The sequence below is a fragment of the Pongo pygmaeus genome, chromosome 12 (genome assembly GCF_028885625.2).
Source record: "Pongo pygmaeus isolate AG05252 chromosome 12, NHGRI_mPonPyg2-v2.0_pri, whole genome shotgun sequence".
NCBI lineage: Eukaryota > Metazoa > Chordata > Mammalia > Primates > Hominidae > Pongo > Pongo pygmaeus.
This window is the reverse complement of record NC_072385.2, coordinates 35,644,085-35,652,466: the sequence shown is the minus strand read 5'-3', so window position 1 is coordinate 35,652,466 and position 8,382 is coordinate 35,644,085. Positions and strand designations below refer to the sequence as shown.

Genomic DNA, 8,382 nt, shown 5'->3' with positions numbered 1-8,382 from the left:
TAGGATTTTTTTTTTTTTTTTTTTTTTTTACCTTTCTTAACTCAAAAGTCAGTGAAACATTTTCGTTACCTTCTGCCAGACCACTGGGGGACCTTTTTTCCACATGGTGACTGCAGGCAGGAGGACGGTGGAAGGTTAATGGAGGGGCACTGGAAGGCTAAGTCCCATGCGCCATGCTGATAATTTATACCTTTATTTCAGGCCACATTCACCTGTGGAGCAGCAAGGCCATGGAGGCGACCCGAACTTGTTGCCCTGTTCAGCCCAGAGGCTGTCCCTATCCTGACAGCAGATTTCTTGCTTTGAATTATCTGTGTAATAAAAGAGTCCTTCCGAGCTTCAACTGACATTCTGAGGCTGAGAGAGGAGGATCCATTTTTTTCCCCATCTAATTCTTTCTTTCACTTTTTTTCCTGATGATGAAAAATATTTTTTTTTTTGGTTTGCATTTTGGAGGATTTTCTTAATGTGCTGCATACAGTTCCCGGCTTGTGGTCCACTGGGGGCTGTCTCTCCTCAGACTGGAATGATTAGGCAGTGAAAGAGACTTCCCTTTTCCAAGGAGTACCTCTGTTTTAGAATTCAGGGTGGAGCACGCTGGCAACCTTTAGGGGGCACTTTAGATATGAATCAGTTTGAAGGCATAGCTATGATCCTTTCAGAGGCCATTTAGTGCCAAACTGTATCCTGTGATTCATGTGTATATCCATCTGATTAAAGACAAGACAGGTGATAAAGAGAAAATAAAAGAAAATGAAGAAGAAATAAAAGAAGTGTGAACTAGTCAGCCTGAGAAGCTTGTTCCTGTTCTTTCTAATAAAAAAAAATAAATCATTATTTAAGTGTCATACCTCTATTCTGGGTACCTGTGAAACACAGCCCTGGGGAGGAGGCAATAAAAATATGATGCCCCCTACACAGCTTTGACTTCCAGTTTCTTATTGCCCAGTCTAAAAAGTACCTGCTTCTATCCACAGCTCATCAAAAAGATAAAAGGTAACCCAGACTTCAGGGTTTTGGACTGATGTGAGGCCTGAAAGTATCACTCAATGGAAACAAGTAGAAAAGATTTTTATGGTTGGTTGACTCAAATTTGCAAATTTGCATGTGGGACAAAACAGTTGTAAGATATAAGATATATGAGGGAAGAAAAAATTAGAATAATTTCAAACTTAACAAACTGTTCTTAATGTTTTGGCAACCCAGGAGGTGAGAGGCCTTGTTTGTGAAAATTATTCAATTCTCCTTAAATGTCAGGAATTTACTTAGAAAGAATGGTGACTAATCTCAGTTTTCTTCATCCACATTATTATTTCTGTATTTTCTAGTTCATTAATATCTGTTATCTTTTTATTTTTTTCCTTCTATTTCTTTGGACTTCTTTTCTAATTTTTCTAACTTATTAAGTTGACCATTTAACTCATTAATTTTTCATTGTAATTATTGGTTTATTTGGACATTTTATACTATGTTATTTTATGTTTTCAATTTTCAGTGACTTTGCTTACTTTTTCTTTTCTTTTTTTTGATTTTATTAGTTTGATAGCATTTCTTTATTTTTATCTTCTCACCTCCTTCTTGGATTGGAAAGTGATTTAAGCATTTTATTTTGATTTTTCTAAAAGTTGCACTACAGCTAGATTTAGCTAAGGAAGTATAGCCTTCTGGCCCCTTACATGCATGGTCCTCCTCTAAGCCATAGCAATGTGGCTCAGATGTTTTTGTAAAATTTGAAAAATTTAAAATAGTTTTAATTCTTTTCTTAAGAGAAAATAATGTAAGTTCCCCAGATTATATAAGATTCAGGTCCCCAAAATCCTGGTTCTGCAAAGCCCTTATTATATTATTATTATTATTATTATTATTATTATTATTATTGAGATGGAGTCTCACTGTGTTGCCTAGGCTGGAGGGCAGTGGCTCGATCTCAGCTCACTGCAACCTCCGCCTCCTGGGTTCAAGTGATTCTGCTGCCTCAGCCTCCTGAGTAGCTGGGATTACAGGCGCCCATGCCCAGCTAATTTTTTTTTGTACATTTAGTCGAGACAGGGTTTCGTCATGTTGGCCAGGCTGGTCTCTAACTCCTGACCTCAAGTGATCCACCTGCCTCGGTCTCCCAAAGTGCTGGGATTACAGGTGTGAGCCACCACACCTGGCCAATACCCTTTAACTTTAACAAGCACTTTTGATGTGAAGAGTCTAAGCTTATCAACATTTCTACTGTCTCCAAGAGGAAGTAAATCCTTTAGCTCTTATTGTCCCCTCTTTTTTTTCCTATGCTATTGTTGAATGGGATTTTGAGTCCTTGTTTTTAAGGTTTCCAAGTTTAGATATACTTTTAATTTTTCTTAATAAGTCAGTTTATATTCATTTATATTTATAAATTTTCAAAATCATCAGTCTCTTGCAATTCACTTTTCATTCCTCTGTATTTAGTTTGTTTGTTTGTATGTTTCTTTCTTTCTTTCTTTTTCTTTCTTTCGATGGAATTTTGCTATTGTCACCCAGGCTGGAGTGCAGTGGCGTGATCCCGGGTCACTGCAACCTCCGCCTCCCAGGCCTAAGCGATTCTCCTGCCTCAGCTTCCTGAGTAGCTGGGATTACAGGTGCATGCCACCACGCCCAGCTAATTTTCTGTATTTTTAGTAGAGACGGGGTTTCACCATGTTGGCCAGGCTGGTTTAGAACTCGTGACCTCAGGTGGTCCACCACCTTGGCCTCCCAAAGTGCTGGGATTACAGGCATGAACCACTGTGTCCAGCCTATTCAGTTTCTGTTCAGTATCTTTTTTTTTTAGTATTTCTTGAATAACAGTCTATGAATGCTACACTCTCTAAACCCATCTTTATTTTACTTTTATTTGTAAATAACAGTTTAACTGCCTGTAGGTTAACAAGTTCTACTTTTTTCTGGCCTTTATGATAGATGATTAGATGCCTGCAGTCAGCACCATGTGCTTCCTTTGTGAGTAATCTCAATTTTTTTCTAATAATCTTTAAGATATTTCCTTTGTTTTTATGTTTTCTAATTTTATTTTGATGGATCTAGGTATAAATTTATTTTTACTTGTTTGGGAATTGGGTTGTTTCTTGAATCTGATTTTTTCAGTTCTGCAAAATTATTTTTTCTTCAAATATTCTTCTTGGTGGATTTCTGATTAGATGAATATGGGACATTATTTCTGTTGCTTAACTCTTTTGACACTTTACATTTTTTATTTATTTGTGCTGCATTTTGAGGGATTTTTCTCAGAATTGTTTTCCAGTTTATTGAGTCTTTTTTCAGCTTTATCTAATCTGCTGTTTAACCTATCCAATGTTTTTAAACATATTAATGACCTCAATTTTAGTTTCTAGACTAGATAGTTTTAAAATTTGTTATTAAAAGTGACAGCTTTTTTACATATTTCTTGTTTTTTAGTTATGATTTCTATCTGGTGGGTTATTTTGTGTGGGAGGAGTCATATGCCACCACCCCAGTTACATAGTTGTCTCTACAAAGCAACTTTACCTTTTTTTTTTTTTTTTTAGATTTATTGGGATTTCATATTACAGATAAAATCCCACTTAAGGCTCCCATACACCTGGATAATAATATAAATTTGATCTTCCCATGCACTCATGGCACAAAGTTGGTGTTTTGATTTCTTGCAGGACACCTTTCTCTCTTTTATAGCTGTCAGCAGGGAGAAAGTTACATTGATGTTTCCCCAGGTTGGTGAGTGGAGTTAATTTCTCTTTGTGTGACCTAGACAGTCTTGGCTTTATAAAAATAGCTATTCCAGGGCTGGGTGCAGTGGCACACACCTGTACTCCCAGTACTTTGGGAGGCCGAGGTGGGTGGATCAGCTGATGAGGTCAGGAGTTTGAGACCAGCCTGACCAACATGGTGAAACCCCATCTCTACTAAATACAAAGAATTAGCCAGGTGTGGTGGTGCATGCCTGTAATCACAGCTACTTGGGAGGCTGAGGCAGGAGAATCACTTGAACCTGGGTGGCTGAAGTTGCAGTGACCTGGGATCATGCCGCAGCACTCCAGCCTGGTGACAAGAGCAAAACTCCATCAAAAAGAAAGGAAGGAAGGAAGGAAGGACGGACCAGTCTGGGCAACAAGAGTGAAACTCTGCCTAAAAAAATGAAAAAAACAAAAAAACTATTCCAGCACTCCACCTAGTTCAGGTGAGAGGTTTTCTCACCCGTTCCAGTGTGGTTGTTAAAGTCATACCCTCAAGCCCTAGGGTCTGTATCAGGGAAGACACTCCTGTGAGCAGTGGTGGCATCTACTCTAGCTTTGCATGAGCTTTGAGATTCTAGTACTGGGAGGGTTCCTTTAGTCTTTTGAATTTGCTTGTGCATTGTTACCTGTTTTCAACATATTTATGCATTCATATCAAGAGGTGGACTTCTCTACATTAGCTGGGTCTGCCATATTGCTGAAGTCTCACATAGGTATTTAGACCATTTACAGCTGCTTGAAATTTGTTATGTGACAAAGGGTTTCTTAGCGTCTAACATGTCGGGAACAATGGCTATATTCAATGAGGAACTATTATATGATTTTTTTTCAAAGTCCTAATGGAAACCACTCAGACTGCATCCCCCCCTTCCTACTCTCCTGAAAGAAGGGAATGATCATCAGTGGCAAACAGCAGCTGCAGCAAAACAACACTAAGAGCAGGCTCCATGCTCAGGAGAGACTGCTGTGCCTCCTTCTCATGGTTTCTGGTGCTCCACACTGTCAGAGAACCGTCTCTGGTACTGAACTATAGAAATGATCCCTAGAAGAATAGTCTTACATTACATAATTGGAAACAAGAGAGTGACATAGGTGTTGGTTTTTATCAATAAAATAGAACTTGTGCACTTGTACACATTTAGCAAGCATTTTAAGCGTGCCGGCTGTTGTCCTCAGCACTCCACTGCAATATCTAATCTGATCTTGACCAAATCCTCTAATGCAGAGACACTGTCATTAACTCTATGTGAGTAAACATTTCAGCCAATAAGGAGACTCAGTTAGAAGGTAGGTAACTTGATGAGGAAGCCTTATAGTAAGTAGGATTTAGAGCAGTACACCTTGAGCCAGTCCATGCTGTAGATATAGAAATGATGATAATGATTAGCAATAATAATAATAGCAGATAACATTTGTTAAGTGTGTATTATATTCCAGGCAATTTTCTAAGCACCTTTTATAAAATTAACCAATTTACATCATCACAAGAATCCCATAAGCCTGTTATTATTTTTGTCCCCAGTTTACAGGTGAACAAAAACAAAGGCACAGGCTAAAAGTCACATAGCTAGCAAATGGTAGATTTTGGGTTTGAACACAGGTAGTCGGATTGTAAAGCTCGCCCTCAGAAATTATTCTCAGTGATAAGGAAGGATGAAAGATTAGTTAGCTGTGTGCTCCAGTGGTCCAGTAAGGAAGTAACCAGGGTTTGAGCTGAAATCGTGATAGTAAGAATGAGGGAGGGACAGATATGAGAGCCCTGAAGGAGTTAAAACAAAACCTCTTGTCTTCCTGTAGGTCTGGGAGATGGAGAGCCTGAGGGTCAGGGAGGACCTAAGGGTTATCTCCTGACCCCTGGCTGGTGTCAGATCATAGTGCTTTTACCTAAAGTGAGGGTAAATGAGGAAGTTTTGGAAGCAAACATGTGCTTCGCTCTTTAAAAGAAATATGAAGATGAAAAGTTTTGTTGAATTCAACTATTATTTTCATAACACTTAATCGAAGATTAACCTATTAAATAATTCAAAAGCATCTGTAGTTGTTTTTGTGAAATGAATTTTCTGCAGCATGAGTGCTAGTGCACGCCCCTCTATATGTAAGTAAATATTCACATTTATTTTGCCTAAGTGAAGGGCATCTCACCACTGTTTTGTCAAAAATCATCTCACTCTGTTACCTATTTTCTAGGGATGTAAAATTAAGTGACAGTTTAACAAGTTATTCACAAAATCCACTCCATTGAGACCATGTGTGCGTTGAGAATTATGCTTGCTGTCCCTTTTAAATGAAGGCGAGTTCCCTCATCAATAGCCAGGATCTCATACAGCGGTTGATTTCCCAGAGTCATGATAGATTTGTAGTGATCCAGCCAAACGCTTGCACATGGCTCCTCCCTCTGACTATAGATACACATCTTCAAGACAGGTGGCCTGTGTTGGGAGTAGTCTGGGGACATGAATGAGACAAAAGCTAAGTAGCCCACGTGGGCACTGAACCCCTAACCTTCGCCTCATTAGCACAGTGCTCTGACCATCTGAGCTTACCCGCCACAGACTAATGATGTGTGCATGGAGGCACAGCCACATCAATCACATTTTCCGAAGCAAAACTCACTACCCTGAAAGTAACCGGAAGAACCATCCGTATAGATCTTCTCACCAAGGGAACGCAAAGCTATCCTAATGGATGGCTGACGTGCTGCTTTTCCACAAGCCACTCATTCATCATCACTAGGTCCTAAAAGGATTTCAAGATGCCTAGGAATTCACCTTAGTTAATTCACACTTTTACGAATGTACTTCTTCCTTGTCAGGTACTCTAGCTAGATACAACTTGTGATTCTGATACCTCAACAAGTAAAGCATTGAAATTCCCCCGATTAGGAATTCATCTGTTTTCATAGATAGATCTTTAGTGGTTGTGACTGATCCCTCAGAGAATCTTTAAGCCCCTGAAATTTTAGGTTAAAAAAGTGTGCATATGTGTGTGTGTGCGTGCACAAGTGCAGTTTTTCCCCTTTGGGGAATATTTTCAATTTTGTTTAGATTTTAGGTATGTGTTACTCAAAGCCTAAGATCTGTGGCCTTAACTCGGTAAAGAAGATAAGGGAGAAAAAAACTCCAAAAACATACTTACTGTAGAGCCTACTCCAGGTAAGAAGCCACTTATATTATTTTTATTTTATTTTTAAAATTTTATTTTATTTTAGGTACCAAGATACATGTGCAGGGTGTGCAGGTTTGTTCCATAGATAAACATGTGTGATGGTGGTTTGCTGCACCTATCAATCCATCATCTAGGTGTTAAGACCAGCATGCATTAGTTATTTTTCCTGACGCTCTCCTACCTCCCCTAACCACCCTCCCAACACAGGCCCCACTGTGTGTTGTTGTCCTCCCTATGTCCATGTGTTCACATTGTTCAGCTCCCACTCATAAGTGAGAACATGCAGTGTTTGGTTTTCTATTCCTGCATTAGTCTTCTGAGGATAATGGCTTCCAGCTCCATACATGTTCCTGCAAAGGACACGATCTCATTTCTTTTTATGGCTGCATAGTATTCCATGGTGTATATGTACCATGTTTTCCTTATCCAGTCTATCATTGGTGGGCATTTAGATTGATCCCATGTATTTGCTATTGTGAATAGTGCTGCAATGAACATACATGTCCATGTATCGTTATAATAGAACGATTTATATTCCTTTGGGTATATATCCAGTAATGGGATTGCTGGGTCAAATGGTATTTCTGGTTCTAGGTCTTTGAGGAATCTACACACTGTCTTCCACAATGGTCGAACTAATTTACATTGCCACCAACAGTGTAAAAGTGTTCCTATTTCTCTGCAGCCTTGCCAGCATCTGTTGTTTCTTGACTTTTTAATAATCACCTATTCTGACTGGTGTGAGATGGTATCTCATTGTAGTTCAATTTGCATTTCTCTAATGATCCATAATGTTGAGCTTTTTCAATATGTTTGTCAGACACATAAATTTCTTCTTTTGAGAAGTGTCCGTTCATGTCCTTTGCCCACTTTTTAATGAGGTTGTTGGTTTTTTTTCTTGTAAATTTGTTTAAGTTCCTTGTAGATTCTGGGTATTTGACCTTTGTTAGATGGATAGATTGCAAAAATTTTCTCTCATTCTGTGAGTTGTCTACTCACTCTGATGATAGTTTCTTTTGCTGTTTCAAGGCTCTTTAGTTTAATTACATTCAATTTGTCAATTTTGGCTTTTGTTGCAATTGCTTTTGGCATCTTCATCATGAAATCTTTGCCATTGCCTATGTCCTGAATGGTATTGCCTAGATTTTCTTCTAGGGATTTTATAGTTTTGGATTTTACATTTAAGCCTTCAAACCATCTTGAGTTATTTTTTTATAAAGTGCAAGGAAGGGATCTAGTTTCAATTTTCTGCGTATGACTAGCCAGTTCTCCCAGCACCATTTATTAAACAGGGAATCTTTCTCCATTGTTTGTTTTTGTCAGGTTTGTCAAAGATGAGATGGTTGTAGATATGCGGTCTTATTTCTGAGTTCTCTGCTCTGTTCCTTTGGTCTATGTGTCTGTTTTGGTACCAGTACTATGCTGTTATGGTTACCGTAGCCTTGTAGTATAGTTTGAAGTTGGGTGGCATGATGCCTCC

General features: G+C 38.7%; 1 non-coding gene across 1 annotated transcript; it reads right to left on the bottom strand.

Annotated features, from left to right (window-relative positions):
* Positions 1-4,582: 4,582 nt before the first annotated feature.
* Positions 4,583-4,795, bottom strand: LOC129031029 (small nucleolar RNA U3). Its single transcript, XR_008500908.1, has one exon. It is a non-coding gene; the product is annotated as a small nucleolar RNA U3 (small nucleolar RNA).
* Between the last annotated feature and the right edge of the window lie 3,587 nt (positions 4,796-8,382).